Consider the following 16,633-nt stretch of genomic DNA (forward strand, 5'->3'; position numbering starts at 1 on the left):
TGTTTCTGGACAGGCATTTTATGTTTAATGTCTAGGTCAACGCCCATTTTTAAAGACAGAGTAAAACTAACATTGATTCGATGTTAGTAACGTTTTGTTTAGTTCGACCTGTATTTGTTGTAATGGAAAAACATCGAATATACAGTTTTAAATGGAATTACGTGTATAGCATACAGTAAGCTAAATGCTAATCTAACATCTTTCGGGGACCAGTTTTTAAACGTTCCAGGCATTCCTCCTAGGGTTTACTGGTAAGATAACGTTTATTTATGAATACAACCTAGTTTAGTAAAACACATTCTGTTTTCATTACATGTTGAAATATCTTCAAATACAAAATGGGCTAAATGTCAACACAAGTCAGAAAAAAATACAAAGCAGCTAGATTTGACAGTGAATACTAACGTGCCATTTTCGTTCATATTTACAAATATTAAAACATATTTTACACAGTTCACAATAACCTATTTTTCTGATTTCAGATAAATATTATATATATATATATATATATATATATATATATATATATATATATATATCAAATATCCCATTATTTCTGTATTCATTTGTGAATACACTAGTTATATACAATTACATTTTATCCTAGTTGAGTAAGCCTATGTTCCCTGAACATATTCACTCAGGTGAAATATATATACTCTAGAAGAGTTCTCAAGATTTACTGAAGTGCATATAGAAAACTAAAGTAAATATTCTTAGACATGCTCCAAATCATGTTCTTTACTTTTTTAACATGCTCTTTTGCTGTTGTTTATACGTCAGACGACGCACCATGAGTGAAATAAGCAGTCACATCCATGGCCGAGCATTTCAGCTTTGAAACTACATGAATTCAGAAAGCCAGGGTTTCTTACGTGATCGACCTCAAGAAACATTTCCATCAACTTTCAAGGAGGGGCTTTCTAGTGGAAGGTGAATGGCGAAGGGGTAAGTGGAAATAGAGGAGCACTTTAGATCTGACAGCATTAGCATGAATGGTAGTAAAAACATTTTGTGTATCTGATGATTTTGTTTTTCAACACAAAGCCCTGTCACTTTCAACTATTTTACACATTTAAGCCACGGTCAGCAAAGAAACCCCAAAAGATATTATTACAGATTATTGTTTCATCACAAACACTGCAGGTACTGAGAGAACTGTTACAGAACTTATTTTATCACCCATCAAAATGCCAATAGCTTAGTATTGTGAACAGGCCTGATCTGGATTGGCAGCAGCTCAGCATTTATGGAAACTGTATTTAGCTTTGTGCATGCCACTTTTTGAATGTCTTTTTTTTGCAGAAAACAATCTCATATCGGTGGATGTGAATGTGATGGAGTCAGCTGCACCCGGCTATTATACTGCGGGAGAGCTGCCAGGAAGTCTAAATGGAGACAGAGCAGAGGTAAAATAAACACAGCAAACCCCTCCAATCAACTTCATAATGGAGTAGCGGCTTGCGTGGGGTTAAACTGCAAAGCTTGACATGGGAGAGAGCTGAGCATCCACTGATCCTTAATGAACAACCGCACAATGCTGCGTGCTCTTATTGGTACACAAACCATTATCTTAGTATTCGAGGCACACATCTCATTTCAAGCATTCAGCTTTGTGTGACGGTGTGGTATTAAGCCTCGGTAAGCCGGCTCTGAGCAGAGTGGAGTGGGTAGAATAAGCATATCCATTCTTTTCCCTTTGTGCAGAGGGAAACTCGACAGCCTCTGCACCTTGACATTCATGACCATGAGGATGTTCAAAGTGATTGTAATCCATATGATCTGCAAGTTGTATAGGAAGAATTTTTCCTTCCTCCTGTATTGCACGTCGAACTCTATAAATTGTGTTCGGCTGAGTGCTGCCATTTAAAATAATCTCTGTTGCCTGTTGATGGCTTTATCCACAAGCGGCATGGATGATTTTGTACTTCAGAGTGGTAATCTGTTTTTTGTCTACTTTCTGTGGACCAGGATGATGTTTTTGGTTATGTTCCTAGAAGCGAGGGATTAGGTTTTGATTTTTGTTTACTACAGATTTCTTTGTATTTTATGGCTCTTTGTCCGAATTTTAAGTGCCTAGTGTGGTTTTTAATATATTTGTTGCTTTTTGACTTATGCTCATAATCAAAGGGTGCTCTTGGTTTTGTTGTTCTGCGGTGATGCCACAAGGTGTCAGTAGAGGCCCACAGTGGCGTTGCCATTTAGATTATTCTCTTTGTTGGCTAGGAAATTGAGCCAGTGGTCTTCACAAACCTCTCTTGATCTTTTGTTATATTTTTGCATGCAAAAGTGAATATCGGTGCCAATGACCCTTTGTGCCCCTGTCAGCCTTGTTGGAATTCCAACTTGGCTCTTTCTTTGTTGTAAATTTTCCAGAGAAATTTAGTTAAAGGGTGCCGTTATATCGACCTTGATTTCCAGCCTCACTTTTGGTTAACTGATCCAGTCAGTGTAAAACAAGATGTGGTATACTTGAATTAAGGTTAATGTTGTTGAATGGAGCCTACCTTCCCTGAAGCTGAAGGTTTTGAACAAAGGAAGATAGGTCCAGGCAGCCCCACACACATTGGCTACTTCTGTTAATGAAAGTGAGCTACAGTTTAAAATTGATGATGCCTGTCGGGCTGGTGACCAGTTTGCCATTCAATGAGAGATTAAGGGTAAAGATTATGCCCTGTCATTTTTCACGCATATGTATTTTACTCACAATTCCCCACCGTCCTATAGTAGATCAACATCATTTTTGCTGTTGGACAAAGGTATATGAAACTTCTTTCCCAAACCATAGAGGGAGTCACTACCAGTTTTGTTCTTTTTGAATGACACCTAGTACGTTTTACAGTTGGAATGTAGATTGCCTATATAAACCTGTGGCTTTAGCCAGAAAAAAAAAACCAAAAATCTTCTCTATTGGCCACCACATTTCCTTTTACTTGTTTTATAAGAGTGAGGTTTTGAAGAAAGAGCTGGACTTAAGGAGGGGAGGGAACGTGCTTGGCCTTTGCTGACACCCCGCATTCTTGCATTATGACCAGACGGGCACAGGAGAAAGCACTTGTAAAATGTATTCAATTCAAATCAAATTGGTGTAGCACAGAGTAATCTTTTTCTATTAGATGTGTCACTTTTTGCAATTGTTCCTTAATATCCTTTACTGCTCCAATATAAGATTAGTGCTCTCTATGCTGCCACAGTTTCAGTGCCTTACTGAATTATTCACTGAGGCGTGACCTTCAGTTATCAGGTTAGAAAGACCTTGATTATAACAGGAAGTCAAGTGTAGAAAATCATCCTCCGCAAAAGGAAATGTTTGAGAAATTTGAATGATTATGAGCTTAAATATAAATAGTAATATGAAATTAATTATATGGGTTTGGTGGCTTTTTTCATACATTCCAGAGAGCTCTGTTCAAATTTGTGAGCTACATCATTAGGCTTGGCGTGTTATTTTAGCTGTTTTTTAAATTAAAGTTGAACAATTTGCTGTTCCTTCCTTTTAATGAACTGTCAAATTAAACTCTGCCCCCAAGTCATGTCACTTTAGTGAGAAAATTCTAAAGAAGCCAAGTTTGTGAGTTATTTAATGTGGAATAATTTGCTCTCAGTCCTATTCCATCATGTGTAGTGATAGAACTGTTAATCAAAAAGAAAACGATGGTGACTCCTGCTGCCCAGGCTGATATGTTACTCTCTGCAGGGCATCGCTGCAAAAAAGCTCTACAGGAGCTTGCAGGAAATGAGGGAAACCGATTGCCAATAGTTTCACACACCTTAAAATTGCACCCCTGCATGCATTTTTTTGTCCTATGCAGTTACTGCAAATGGATTTATGCCCATTAGCTTCAGCCATGGTGGAATAATAGATGTCTCTTTACATTCGCTGATAAATAATATTTGCGGAGGACATCTCGATTAGTATTAGTCCATGTGGAATAATACACCTCTAATTATCTTCCTGGTGAACAAGGCTATAACATGGAGGTGATTTTTTTAGTGTGTGACTCTTGAATATGTCAAAGTGGAGCTCATTTTTTTAAAGAAGGTCCTCTTTTGACTGTTGTGTATCAGACATTGATTGGGTTACATAATATCTATTCATGCTCCACCTACAGGTTTTATAGAACACTGAGTGTAGCACTATATAATCTTGATTGTATTGTTATCTATAGCTAGTATGCAGTTATAGATATATATATATATGTAATGCATTAAATATAAAAAGTTCAGTGAAACTGCTACTCCATAATGCACAGGTCAAAACAACCCCCTCTACTGTGTCCTTTTCCTCAGAAGGAGTCCCATTCATACCAAGCGTTAGGCCTACTGTCTATCCAGTGAAATGAGCAGTGATGCTAATTCAGTATTCAGATGCATGTTGCATTTTGCACTCTTAAGAATCACAGTGCATGCCTTGTGTTTGGGAGAATGCAGGCAGACTTTTTAAATGCATTTGTGTATTCAGCGTGGTGTACTGTCAGGCGTGTGTCTGGAACAGATAGTCCCTCACTAACTCTGTGCTGCAGTGTGTGCTCAGGAGGTAAATAACCCACCTGGCAGTGGGAGATTGGAGCCCAGCATGTCTCCTGATAAAGTCAAACCCTGATGTAACTGCCCCCCCACCCCCTAGCTGTATTTATTTACGCTCCATATTTCAGCATGGTGGAGATGTAACAGCTTAATTTGCCACCAATCATATTTCTTCTCACCTAGAGGATAATGAGGTGATATTGGTTATTTTAGACTAGCATGGATGCCTGTGGTAATTTGAGGTGCTGGCGTGTTGGGATGTGCCGAGCTGCGAGGAGGCTGCAGAGTGACCCGGCCTTGGCTCGTGTCTCAAATCAGCAAGCAAATAAGAATGGGTCTCCGAATAGTGGTAGAACTGCCAGCGTTGCGATTCAGGAGGTGAAGTCTGTCTGATATTCAGTGAGGTGTTTGTTTAAAACAACACTACTGAGTCAAGCCTTAAATTTGCCAGTGGTGTAGATAAGATGCTTAAAATCCTGAAACATTTTTTTTAAACTTATATATCATATAAAAAGGTAAACAAAAATTCTGTGAAGCATATCATGGACCTGTCATGAACATGTCCTGCAAGGTGAGGATTCTTCACTAGGGGCAGTATTAGGAATGTGTGAGCTTTGGAAGTTCAGTAAAAGCAATAAGAGCAAACCTCTGGAATTGATCTTTTTTTGGGTTGCTGTGTAATTGATCTGAAATACTGAAAGGAACTAAGTACAAATTATTGTTTTAAGTACAGTCTTGTTTTGCAAGATGGTCTTCTGTGTTTTGCCTTGTTTTTTGTAGTTGCTAGACAAACCGAAAAAAAACAGTTCATCCAGATCAAAACCCATTAACAATGACATTCAGGATTCAGTAATGTCACTCTAATGTAAATAACATTAACTGCATAAATCAATACATAATTAAATATATAAATACATAAAAAAATATTATTCAAAGGTAATAACTCTCAAAAAGGATAAAGAAAAATCCTGGCTGCAAGTTCTGTAGTTCATCATAGCACATTCTGGTGAGGATCCATGCACATTCTTTGGTGGATTGCAGGCCACCTTTGCAAGAAACTCTGTTGGTTGCCTTTTTTTATTTTTTCCTTTTTTCCCCCTCCCTTTCTCTCCCAGACACGCGTTCCTCTGCCTGAGCTGTAAATTGAAAACAGTGGCTGTATTCCTCTCTCATTGCACTCTTCGGAAATGGACTTCATTCGTTCACATGAACTTCGTATAACCCCTCACGTGTGAGACACTCATCATCCAGTACGGGCCTCAGACTGAAGGCTGCTCCATCATGACAATAGTGGAAAGAGCTTCACCAAATGACACCAGCACCCCTTCCCACCGTCCAGGATCTGATTAGGTGCTTCCATACAATCTGGCCCAACACAATGCGCTTTCATTACACCACAGATGTTGTCATCTCTCGCTTTCTTGGTTTTTTTTCTTTCTGCCCCTCCCCTCTTTCTTTCTTTTTTTTTTTTTTAACAAGTGTTCATCTCCAAACTCTGATCAGTGGCCACACTTTCATCAGCCTAATGTATCTGCCTATCCATAGGCCTGGGGCTTGCACCCATGCACCAATGTGGCCCACTCCTTAATCTCATTTCCTTAACCTTCTTTAATATTGCTTCTGATGTGGAGCAATTCTTTCCCATATTGTAAATCACCCACTCCTGCACTTATGTGGGTACTGCTGAGAGGAAAGATGGGTTCCGATTGGCCGGCGTTGTCTGTTCTCTATCAGAGTGACATCACCCTACCTGCTTCCTGCCAGCATGACAAGTTACTAACCTTTTCCCCACCTCAACGAAGAGATGAAGTACAAACACATAAATAAATAAATATATTACTCACTATTTTGATTAAAATGGAGTGTAAAAATACAGAAATAATGGTTTTATTTGGAGTCCAGGAATAAGTTTAATCATGCAATTACAATAAGAGCCCTGTTAATATTCAGAGCTTCTTGCTTTCACACTACTCAGGTGAATTAATTCACTCCAGCAAACTCTGCTGATCCCCCCCCCACCTCCGTCAAACACCTCATATTCATGCCTTTCAACTGTATCACCCTCCACAATATCCTTTATAAGTCAGGATCCACAGCTGCACGCTTTGTTCATTACTGTGTCTCTATGGATGACTTGCCACTATGAGATACCCCCACAAAATTGGCGTCGCACTCTCAAGTCCGCAGTGTAACATTAAGACACAGGTCACTGCATATAGGCCACTGTTAGGAAGGCTGACATATTGATATATTTATAATTCAAACTTTTAACTTATAAGAGGTGTTTCATTCAGCTAGCCAAACAGAGCATGGTGTTTTTTAATGTGCTCTGTGACCAGGGAGCTCTTGAGTAGTAGCCATCTTACAAACCATTTGAATTCCTTTAATTCAGGAATGGAAAAGAGGGTTATCTGCCTTTTCCTCCATTCTCTCACCTATCTTGCAGTAGAGTAACATTTTCATGAGGAAAGATGGAATGCATGTCACTATAACTGTGATGTTTATAAATGTGGTACATACATTGAAGGTGATTTAAAAAAATGTATGAGGAACTTTGTTACGTGACCTGTTAAATTCATGTGTATTTTGTATTTCTTTAAGCTTGGACATATATTGAGCTCAATTATAATGCATTTCCTTCTTACATATTTGCTCGGGAAGGACTGGCGCCCCCTCCAGGGTGTATTCCCCGCCTTGCGCCCAATGATTCCAGGTAGGCTCTGGACCCACTGCGACCCTGAAATGGATAAGCGGTTACAGATAATGAATGAATGAATGAATATTTGCTCGGCAAAAATTTCTCTACACTGTGGGAGTACAAAGTTAGAAGTAAAGTTTAGTTATTAACATGAACATAACCTTTATGTGCAGATATTTATTGATGGATCAATATGGATATTAGTGGTGTGGAGTATTTTTTTTCTGAAAAGATTAGCCACATGAGATCATCTGTTTTCTAGAATTAAAGTCAAAAGACCTTTACTGATTTAGATGTTTCTTACGGCTATGAGCCAAATGAAGGTAGTTTTCAAAGAAGTAGCACCTGTTGAATCAGTTCTTCATATAATACTAGTTCTTGTCATCTTTTAATTAGCTGTGTAAGCTACTGGTTAGCAGAAGTTCTGAACATGAGAAGTTCTGAACATCTATTGTCTGAATGTATGCTCTCAGCAAATGTCATGCAAATGGTTCTTAATCGTTTTGATTATCGGTGTTTTAAACTGAATAGTGGTTCTTTCTGATTAAGTTTTTGTTTATAGTCAAATTCTGCACTTTTTAAAGTTTCAGCCCTTGTATAAATAAAAATGCCTGTAAATATATTGTATGGAGGATAGGCCAGCGGGCTATCTGACATCTTTCAATTGAATCCTTTATATAGGGTTCTGGAGAGTTTGCATAAAAGAAGCATTGTTCCCAAAAATCTTTTTCATGTTTAATCTCTTAAAGAGCTAGTTTTATTAATGAGAGTAAAGAAATTGCTATAAAGTTTAGGTGTCTTGCACATATATGTAATATAAAAGTTATATACCACTTAAGTGCTTCTCTTAGCACCATATGTTCAAGTTAAGAACCTGTTTTTTTTAAGACTGTAGGTATTAACATGCACAGCTTGCCTTTACCACGGCTGCATTAGCTCCAGCTGTGGCTCTGTGTGTGCCTCACTTCACACGGGTCATCATGTACAATAACATTTACAAAGTTGGTTTGGTCATGCGACCACATGGCCCAGATTTGTGACCTTTATAAGAATGTGCTGTGTCTGCCTAGGGCTAACAGCCGCTGATAGCCTCGGCCAACTGATGTGTACTCAGCAAGTCCCAGTGCTACTGTAGCCTCTCCTACCTATGTCACATAGCTCATGATTTTTATGTATCAGGCCCCAGAGCTAAAATGGTTAGACGCCGTCAGGACCAAAGTTCGTGACTATATTAGATTCGTATGGTGGTTTAAATTACTCCTAAGATTTGCACTTATAATTGCCAAACAAGTACAGTGTCATTAGTTACTAATTGTTTCTAACTCTTGTTTATTGAATTAAAGGTTGATGTTCTGTCAAATTCACACTAGTTTAATAAAAATATAAATAAAAATGGGCACCAGAAAAATACCCCATTACATTGCAACATTACATTTGTTCATGTTTTTTGTCTTTTGTTTACATTAAACCAAAGAAAGGTTTGAAGTAACCCAACGCTTCAAAAATCTGAAAGAAATTAATAGTTGCTGATATATTAATAATTACAATTATTTTACAGCATAGATGGAATGGAAATACTATAAATGCTTCATGATCATTTGTGAACAGGAAGAAGGTATGAATATAAATAATATTAAAATGCACTCACTTATAAAATATGTATAATATTCTTATACTTTCATCCCAACCTCTTCATCCCACCCAGTGAGAAATCAAATACCTTTTTATTATTATAAACTTATTATTTGTATTTTAGTAACATAGAGTGTTTGTCAGAACATACATTTTTAAAAACTCAGCTTGAAACGTACCTTTTTATTTGTGTGTGGTTTTTTTTCACAGTGTGTTTGGCCCTTGACATTTTTCAAAATGTAACATTATTGATACTTCACTTCTTACAGCTTCCTACAGTTATCTGAAATCTAGTAGTATACTACCTTTATACTTGTACCAGCAACATGATTTTATTTTAGAGAAATCAGTGATTTAAAACTTTGGAATTATATGTGTGATCATTTTGAATATTGCAGCAAAACAAAAAGAAGAATCACCTTGTTATTTTGTATGTAAAACTAGACTTTTCTCTTTCCCTCTACATTTCTCAGGTTAGACCACATTAGCGGAAAAGGGCAGAATCCAGCTTCATTAAGAAATGTTGGCCCCCACAGGATTGTGTTAAGGAATGTTTGTTAATCATGCCTTCAGACGAGTGTGTTTGACGGAGTGGTAATTTAAATAACACAAATAGCATAAGGGAAGGAGCTTGAAAGGGCTAAGGCAGGTTAGAGTAATCTGCATAGTTACTCCGGCAGTCAAATTGCTGTTTGCTGTTGTGGCTGGAATGCTCGGCAGACATGGTTTAAAATTATGGTCAGACGCCTTCAATTGTGAGCTTCCACCGTAGTGCGGGCCCTGAATCCTATAGTTTTCATCAGAGCACACTGTCCAATAGGATTACAGTACAGCTCTGACAGGAACAGCAGCTTCCTCACCACTGCAGCTGATCAGAAATTCCTATCCCCTGGATGCTAGATTGCTCTTCTCACTCCGTCCTTGTGTGATGGCCAGTTATACTGTCGTAGTGTCAGGTTGAGGAGGGAAAAAAAAAAACATTTGCATTGTGCAGCCCCCCAAAATTTGCTGTCCGGCACATAATCAGAAAAGAAAGTGGACAAATGGTAATTCAGTCTGTCAGAAAATGGAAATTGCGTTGCTGCAGCAGGGCGGCCATCTGTGGTCAGAGAAAAAACGTGTGTAAGCGCAAATGTGTGTGCAGGGGGAAAAAATATTATGATGGCAACTGGCAACTGCTTCTCTCTTTTCACCAAAGCTCCATTTTGACTGACTGATGAACTGCACCATGATCATTTATTTTCCTTTCTTTTTTTCCTCTTCCTTTTTTCAGTCTTTTTTCAGTCTTTTATATAATATTTTTCGATAGACACCGGGTGGATTGTTTTTTGTGCGTGTATGTGCGTGTTGGCCATGAGCCTTGGTAAAGCTGAATGATTCAGGAGAACATCTGTAATTCTGATGGATCTTATCAATTTTAGGATGGAAAATGGGTAAACAAATACATATATTGTCAATATAAACACAATTCATTCTTGAGCCCTTAGTCTGGCAATTTAAACAATTACATGAAATTTCAAACTGTGTCTGATTACAAAGATAATAAAGAATCGGTGTATCAAATGCATGTCATTCTAAATCTATCAAAATGTACAGTCTGAAATGGATGAGTTTGAATTGGTGCAAATTATTTGGAATGACAGTTTGAATGAATGAATTTTTATTTTTCTTATACGCAAAAATAATGTATATGTGACTAAGCTTGTGCACATGTAGTAGATCTACTATATATATATATATATATATATATATATATATATATATGAATGAGATGAATATATTCTTTATTATAAATTGGTATATACACATACACATTTGTAATATATACATACACACATAAAGATATATAGTGTAGAAAATCATATTATAACATACTGGTACTTACATATGTATTCCTGTTGTTTCTTCAATGGAAGTAATATTATTCCTTTAAAAGACATAGGTACTTGCATATAGGCTATATGCATGAGCAAACATCCTGAACTTGTATTTAAAATGAACCTGTGTGTGTATCTGTGTGCTTCTGTTTCAGCAGAACAGTGTATATCTGTGTGTATGTGTTACAGTAGAGGGGATTTGTAGAAGGCATTTCGGGGTGGGGGGGGTTCAGTATGGGGGGGCACACACACATCTTTGAATTGTCCCGTGTGTGAAGGGCAGGGGGAATTAATCACCGGGGGCCAGCTAGCGGGAGGTCACTGAATGGCTCCTGAGCATCACTGTGGGTCATGCGTCTCGGGGCCATGGTTGCGTACACACACTCACACACTGTCTTGCACACACACACACACACACACACACACACACTACACACTACACTGTCTTATCCCCCTTCTGCTTTAGCGGTCCAAGAGAGAAGGCTAGGCTCACACACACTCTCACTCACACTCAAAAACACAGTGAATAGGGCGGTTGTGAGGACCGAAAACACTGGTAAATATCTCTGAATGTCTGTCATTTTTTTTGTGCGTCTCGTCAAGTCGAGTGTGACCATGCTGCATGAATCCTCATGTTTATTATCCATCCTCCTCACTCTATCTCATCCACATTCATGATGTGCAATGCGGGCGAGTTTTGTGCATTATTATTAGGGGTCCAAGCACTGGAGCCCTGTAGTTTTTATTATGGTTATTTTTATTCTTCTTATTATTTCATCCCAGGCTTCTTTAAGTCAGGACGGTGACATAATGTGGCCATGCCGGCTGTGTAATTCCGCTCTTGCACTTGTAATTCTGCTCCATTCCTGATGAGGGATGTCTTGTTCTAGTTCACAATTTCGGCTCTCTCGGGGGTGCACCGCTGTCCATTGTAATATACAGGAGGTGCCTTGTTATTCCCCCCTCGGCTTAATCCCGCCGCGTTAATTCTCTTTCTTTTATATGTGCGAGCGTGGGGCTGACGTTTAAGGTGTGTGTAAATTTACGGTGGGCAGTCTGGGTAATTTTTTTTTTCCTTTTTTTATCAGCCGAGGAGATCCATCATCTTTAATCACACGCAGGGCAGGATTGCTTCATCACGTGCTGTGATTGGTCAGGCAGGACAGGACAGGGCAGGCGTTTGCATGAGCCGGGAGAAGAGTGATGCGCCAGACAAATGCAGTCAAATGATCATTAAGAAATGCAATTTGCAAGCCGAGGTTCCATAGCCAGGATGACGCTCGTTTCAGGGTGGTGATGTGTTTAAATCTCCAGCAGCAGGCAGAGGGTTGTTTTTTTTTCTATTCTTTTTTTTTCATTCCCCCTCTCTGGCCCGTAGAGCATTTTAGTGAGGGTTCTGCATAGTAATAAGCCCAGCTTCCTTCCTCACCCTGCTTTACACATGGCTTTAACAAACAAGCTGCCAGTCAGCTGATTGCTCCGCCGCTGTCTACACACACATTCTCATCGCTTTCCTCACACACTTCTCTGCCGTAACATCCTGCCGAGTATGAATTATGATTTTTTTTTTTTACATGTTTCTTGACACAACATAACCATAACTCTGCACAATTTCAAATGAAATGGGTACATGTTTAAATCATAAGTTTATTTTATGCTTACCACCTTGAAAATAAACATATGTATTCACAGAATTTTACAGAAATTAGAAAATGATATGTAAATATAAATAGTGCATTTTTTTTCTTTTTTAACTTTGCATTGCTTTATTTAAATAATCTATGAATTAGTAAACTGAATAGAGCAGACGTTTTAGAAACGTGTGTGTATATATGCGGATCAAAACTCCTTGTCCTGATATATGTGAAAATTTCTCTCTTTCAGCCCGTTTCATTTCTTTCACGGCAACATCTGGTTTTGTTTTTTGCCCCGGCGAAAAATTCAAGAAGCGTCTTTGTTTAGTCATATTGAGAGACATTTGCAAATTAACTGAATGGAAACAGATGCTGTAAAAATATACAAAATAACTATTTATTATCTGCAAGGTATCTTAAATTTTTCACATAGGGTAGGGTGCAGATAAAACAGATACCTTTTGCCAGTGCTGCTATTTAATTTTCAGTATGTTTAGTCAAATTGAAACAGAATTAATATAAGAATAAAAAGAAATAGACAACGCTGTTTTATTAACATATATTAATACTGTCATATCATATTATTTTAGTATGTTTCATTCTTTTTTTCCACAATCTTTTAAAATGAAACATTATTTCTTAAAAAAAACAAAGCAAAAAATCCCTAGAATAAGCCTCTTTTTGTGGCTTAGATGCCCAGCTGCGTGCTGTAATATGAGGCACATAGGTAAAAAGGAAAGAAATGTGGTGTCCTCTCTCTCTCTTTCTTTCTCTCTCTCTCTCTCTCTCTCTCTCTCTCTCTCTCTCTCTCTCTCTCTCTCTGGCTGACATGCAGCTAATGAAAACAGGGTGTGGGTTTCCTTCAGCGCCTTTCATACGCTTTAATAAAAGGTGCAGCAGACATTTTGGCTGCTCCCCCTCCGCCTTGTCACCCCTGTCGTCCTCACTCTAAACGTGGTTGTGAATATGGAAATTCAAAACACCTAACTACAGGGGCTTAAGTGTAATCATGAAGTCAGGGTGGAGAGACATATTTGCAGTTAACTGCTCATTTCTGGAATAATCCTTTGATTATTACTAAAATATTACTACACCCTTCATTCCAAAGACTGCTTCCATATGATGTGGTCTGACAATGTAGGTTTATTTAGACTTGCATTAGTGTTTGGGTTTCAGTGTCAGTTTTTACACTGAATATAAACCACATTCATGGAGCCACTGCTTTATTTCCATCTAATAGTTAAGGTTGATTGAATTTTCTATGTATTTACTGAAATATTATTTATTAGGATTTAGTGCTTGGCCCCCTGAATAGCTGACTAGGAAGCCCTCTCATTGCTTTCAGCTTTGCCATGCTTGGAGATTGTTGCTGATCTGTTTTTTTTTTTTTTGTCCATAATGTGCATGTCATGTATACGCTGCCTGTGCCTAGAGGAATGTATTACTTAACATGCAGGTCATTTGCATCTTTTCTTGTCTGTTTTGAATTTGTAAGGCTATTACTTATTCATTTTGACCAAGCAGTAGGTGGCAGTGTTTCCCCAAGCATTCATTCAGGCTAGTTGCTGGAAATTTGTAAGAATGAGGCCTGGAATGAACTGTTGTTGAGCAGTTGTTTTGGAATGGGAAATTGTAAACAAGACATTCGTTATGTACTTTCATAGAAAATGCGTAAAGTGACAAATCTGGTGTGCTTCTTGTACTATTAGCATTATCATTAAGTGCTTTTATGTCTAAAACCCATAAATATTAAAAATAAAATTGAATTTCCACTCACTTGTGCCTCACAAAGTGAGGATGTTCAAAAATAGCATTCAGTTTATGGCCGATTGGAAAATATTTGGTCCCTGATCTGATCTTCTTATTGTATTACGCGATTATGAAGCACTGGGATGTCACAAAATAATTTAAAAGATCCAAGAAAAAGAATCACTAAACTGGTTGTCATAAAGATGCGGCTTGATTAAAATTGCTCTTTTTTTTTGGTCCACACTGCATCTTCATCAAATCCGTTTTTAATTTTTTATGGATTTTCTTCCGACTGTACCACCACTGACCCCTAACTTTGATATATAATGTTCTTAATATCCAGATTATATTTTCTTTAATCTGTTCTAGAACATGTGAAATTATTTCTATGATCAAATCCAAAGTCCTCCCCTTGATTGCAGTTTAAGGTACTAAATAAAGGGCCAGTGTACATTTAAAAAAATGTAGGATGCAATTAGAAAGTGAAAAGCAACAAATGCATTCTGTGTTCATCTCGGCTAATGAAAGAGGGGAGATTAGAGATAGAGGGCTTTAAGATGGATTAATGGCCCACATGCTGAGGCAAAAGATCTGAGGGCCCCTTAAAAACAAACTAAATGAACACACAAATGAACACACACTTTATATTGGTTCATTTGCATAATGCCAAAACACTTACACCAAGTATTTGACAGGCCTCTGTAGGTACGCTTTTAAGTCAGGCAAATGAATACTGTCATGTCTCCTGAAAGAATCAGAGGGAATCAGGGTCTCGACTCTCTTATTTATTTTATATTTGTAGCCTTTTGCGTTGTTTGAACTGAAAACAGCTGTGTTTTTCAGAGTCTGTTGGTTTGTAGTTACACAGTAGGCTGGAAAGGCACACCCCACACAGCACACACTCTCCCCATTCATTGTCTCATACATGACTGAGTTAGGGCTATGCCTGTTATCTTTTGTTTTTATGTGGATTTTGTCTAATTTGAGAATGCGATGTGGCCTTTAATTTGATTGGTTTAAAGCATTGATGCTTTATATAGCTGCTTTAAACAATTCACTACTGTATTTCATCCCTGTCAGTTGTGTGAATGTTTTTTATGAATTGTTAATTATTAATTAAATAATGAAAATGTGAAGGGTGCCATAGCAGAACCAAAAGTTTGTCATGTGTGATTATGATCTCTGTGATTATATAGGTCCTTTCCCAAAGATCTTCTAGGACATTTATATTTAGTGGGATATTTTTTGTGTGTGTAAAGCTTTATAAAAGACTTTCACTCTCATATTCTTTACATAATTATATAATTTTTTTCCTACGGGATGGCCCATCAAACCCTTTTTAAAGAATTTCTTTCTTCTGAAACATTAACACTATTTACATGTGACGTTTTATCGTAGCTGTGACATTATAGTAGCTTGATTTCTGTTCACTGTGAGTAGATCGCATTCCAGCTCTTTTTAGTCTTTCATTTGACCAGTGAATAATATTCATATCGTCATTGTTTAAAAGAAAAACAGCAACAGATATATCTCCAAACTGTTACATTTCCATGAAAAGAAATAAACATTTAACTTTAATGATCAGTAAATGTTCATGAAATTTTCAAGCAGTGTGAATATTTTTAAATGATGTAACAACTTGCAGATAGAAGGTTTCATTTTCATATTTTTAGTTCCTGTCATCTTGCACCATATTTTTAACCAGTGCTTTTTGCATGGAGGTGTATGCAGCAGTCATTTCGGCACGAGGAGCCCAGTGGTTAGGGCCAGACAGCTGCTTATTTTAAAGCCACTGATAAGAGCTAGGCTGATGCTGAACATTGCAAATTGGAAGTGAAGATTGCCTTCCCCTTTAGACTTTATCTTAAAGCAGTAAAACAAGAAGCTGTGACTACAACTGCAGGTATTGATTTTGCAATTTCAGCAAATTAAGAACAAGACAGGAAACCTATTAAAGCTTTCAGTGATTGCCATAGGTACTTTTTGGTGATGCCAAGGTTGACATTTAAATCAGCCCCTTGGCCCGGCCAGGCTAGCACCTGACTGTCAACCGTCCACTGATTATTCAGACGAATGGAAACACACTCTGAACATACATATGGATGCTCACTGCATTTTAATCCCACCCCCCAAAAAATAGGAACGTAATATATCACCCAGCATTCACAGTAGTATATTACTGATTTATAACACTGGTGCACAGCAAGCCACTTCACACATGTGGCTATATAGGCTCATAACACAATAAAGCAAGGAGGGCATCTACACTGTAATATCATCTGGGGCAATATAGACTATAATGAAGGAATAAAGCATCAAGCGGTGTGATTAAATTTAGGTTTCTAATCTGAAATAATAGGCTCTTTTCAGAATGTATGTGGGCTGGTAATGTATAACTTGACATACATATTGATGGAGGAGAAAAATTACATGGTAGCTTAGCATAGGCCAATCAGGCCAAACCAATATATATTGTAAATGTGTATATTATTATTCAATGTATATGGTGACAGATG

The 16,633-nt window shown here is 37.7% G+C and overlaps 1 long non-coding RNA gene across 2 annotated transcripts in view; it reads left to right on the forward strand.

Annotated features, from left to right (window-relative positions):
• Nucleotides 1-66: 66 nt before the first annotated feature.
• The window catches only part of LOC136689079 (uncharacterized), a 33,216-nt gene continuing 16,649 nt past the window's right edge, over nucleotides 67-16,633 (forward strand). Inside the window, exons 1-4 of one of the 2 annotated variants that reach the window (XR_010801725.1) lie at nucleotides 67-251; nucleotides 784-948; nucleotides 1,306-1,409; nucleotides 5,643-5,778. This is a non-coding gene — a long non-coding RNA (uncharacterized lncRNA). Of the gene's footprint in view, nucleotides 252-783; nucleotides 949-1,305; nucleotides 1,410-5,642; nucleotides 5,779-16,633 lie in introns of those variants that run through there. The other variant, XR_010801724.1, reaches the window with a different exon arrangement.

Source organism: Hoplias malabaricus, chromosome 1 (genome assembly GCF_029633855.1).
Source record: "Hoplias malabaricus isolate fHopMal1 chromosome 1, fHopMal1.hap1, whole genome shotgun sequence".
Classification (NCBI taxonomy): domain Eukaryota; kingdom Metazoa; phylum Chordata; class Actinopteri; order Characiformes; family Erythrinidae; genus Hoplias; species Hoplias malabaricus.